The sequence below is a fragment of the Sardina pilchardus genome, chromosome 6 (assembly GCF_963854185.1).
Source record: "Sardina pilchardus chromosome 6, fSarPil1.1, whole genome shotgun sequence".
Lineage (NCBI taxonomy): Eukaryota > Metazoa > Chordata > Actinopteri > Clupeiformes > Clupeidae > Sardina > Sardina pilchardus.
Window position 1 is genome coordinate 4718169 of NC_084999.1, and position 2500 is coordinate 4720668.

Genomic DNA, 2500 nt, shown 5'->3' on the forward strand with positions numbered 1-2500 from the left:
CTTTTGTTCCCTTTCTCCATTCCTCTTTTCTTGGCTTCTGTTTATTCCTTTCATTCCCACTGTTTTTTTTTTTTTGTGCAGAGCTGAAAAATGCACAACAAACCCTCAAAATGTACGCTTCAAAAAAACGACCCTTTCCCAGTCCTTCGGGGGGGAGATGCTGTTGTGGGTTTGGGAAGGACGAGCCCAAAAGAGCCGCAGAGCAGAAGTGTGGCGTGAGGGCCACCGCGGCTCCTCTTCTGAACTAATTAAAGCCATGTTCTCATTAGCCCAGCAAAGCCTCACTACTGGACCCTCTCTCTCTCCCTCCATGTTCCCTCAGATCATCAGAAGCCCCCCCCCCCCTCCGCTGGGACCGCTACATCCACCCTGTGTGTGTGTGTGTGTGTGTGTGTGTGTGTGTTTTCATCCCTGCGATTATTTAAAACACAGATTCTGACAATCATGAATCACACTCGAGTAATTAACAGAACCCTTTCATGTGAAGGCGCGACTGAAGTGTAAAAATGAGGTCCCATGTCATTTGTGCAGATTTGAAAGTTAAGGGACAAACAACCACTAATAAGGGGCCCCATCATTTAGCAGAGATGGAATGTAAGGTAAACAGGAGGCTAGCGCCGGCTCGTGATGGACTCAAGTTGTCTGCAGCCCTTGGCCCAGCTGCTGAAGCAGGCCCCAGCGTGATTTATATTATTTGTGGTAATGGAATTTTGGAACATTGGGAAATATATCATACTCTTGTGTTCTAAAGTCCTAACATGGGGAATCAAAATAATAGTGAGGAAGGGAAGTTCTTAGAAAGGCCGGAGTATTTTCGTAAGTAACATGATAATTAGTGTAATTGCTGTGATGACAGTGGCCGTAACTCCATCTGGTCTGTTTGTGCTAGTCACTGGCGGGGCCCCCAAAGCCCCCCGAAGCCCCCCCTGTGGTGGAGATGGATACCAAGGCAATGATTCTGTCCAACGTGAACACAGACTACTGACATTAGTGCAATATAAGCGCTTATATAATGTAAATAATACATAATAATATAAACTTCTACGCATTTGCCATGGATGCTTACCATGCCATTTTTAGCTGGCCAAACTTTTGCAAAAATGTTTGTATAAAATGTGTATATGAATCTTTTACATATTCACATAATTTAAAAGGAGAAAGCCGCTTCGTCGAAATGATGAAACAAACAGGACCGAACACACGTGTGATCGAAGAGTTATTGTGAGAGTGAAGAGTGCAGAATCTCAGAAACAGAGACATCAGCAGCACACAGAGAAAGCCTAAAAAGAGTATTTTTTTTCGTCCTCTGTCTCTATCTCTCCTTCCCTCTCTCTCTCTCTCTCTCTCTCTCTCTCTCCATTACTTGGAGGAGATTGTTTCACTTGCGGTGGAGAGACAGAAAGTGCTGATGATGGCTCTGGCTGCGGGCTGATCTAGTCTCCTCTGACACTGTTAGCCGTCATGTGGCGTGCTCTTCACTGGAGAAAACAATCTTCCCTAATCTAACCCTGTTACGGCCCGAACGTCCCCCCCCTGCCTCCCCCCTCCCTGCTGCCGCCGCGCGCTTACACCTCATGTTTCTCAAAGCTAAAGGAATTATGGGAAATGAATAACGTAAGGAATGTGTAATCTTCTGGCAGGCCGGTGACGAGGGGTCAGTTAGACGCGCGGGCAACGGGGAGCCATCCTCTAATATCAGATTGGAACATCGGGCGCTTTTATGAGCAAAGCACAATAGTACCTTGGGGGGGGAGAGAGGGGCAGAGACACAGAGACAAAAGCAGAGTGATTACCTCTACAGGGTTATGGGGTGATGGATTATCCTTACAGGTGAACAGACACAAACAGACACGGAAAAAAAAAACACACAGCTTCTCTTTACACACACACACACACAAACACACACACACACTGGGTGTTCTGTGTCTGTAAAAGACAGAGTGTGTATCTCCCGCAGTGTGTGACAGTGGAATGGTGGTGGTACTTTTCAGAGACAGGGCCATTAGAGAATTGGCCAATCAATTTAACAACTCAAATGAAGACTTGCGGGTACTAGTGGACGGGAGAAAAACAGAGCTACCTGGACACCGGATGCTGAATGTGTATTTAACTCTTAACGCTGAACCTTTTTTCACTCCTCCAGTTACTATCTCAGCCAAGAGCGCTGCAATGACATGGAGTACTGTAGGTTATCCACTGTCCACAATCAGTTATATCTAATGATAATCTAATGATCTAGACCCATCATACAGAGGGGCATTACAGTAATCTGGAGCATTAATCTGGAATTCTGATGAGCTTCTCTTGTCTTTCTAACACTGCCATAATAGTTGCCATGATCTGAAAGAGAGTCGAGACACATTTGGTGTGTGTGTGTGTGGGGGTGTATGTGTGTGTGTTTGTATTTAGTGGTATTATTTCTACTATTGGGTTGAAATAACTTACTTCCATCTCTGAGATTTACAAGACCTGGTAATTGAGCATTTCCTGCAGAGTCTAT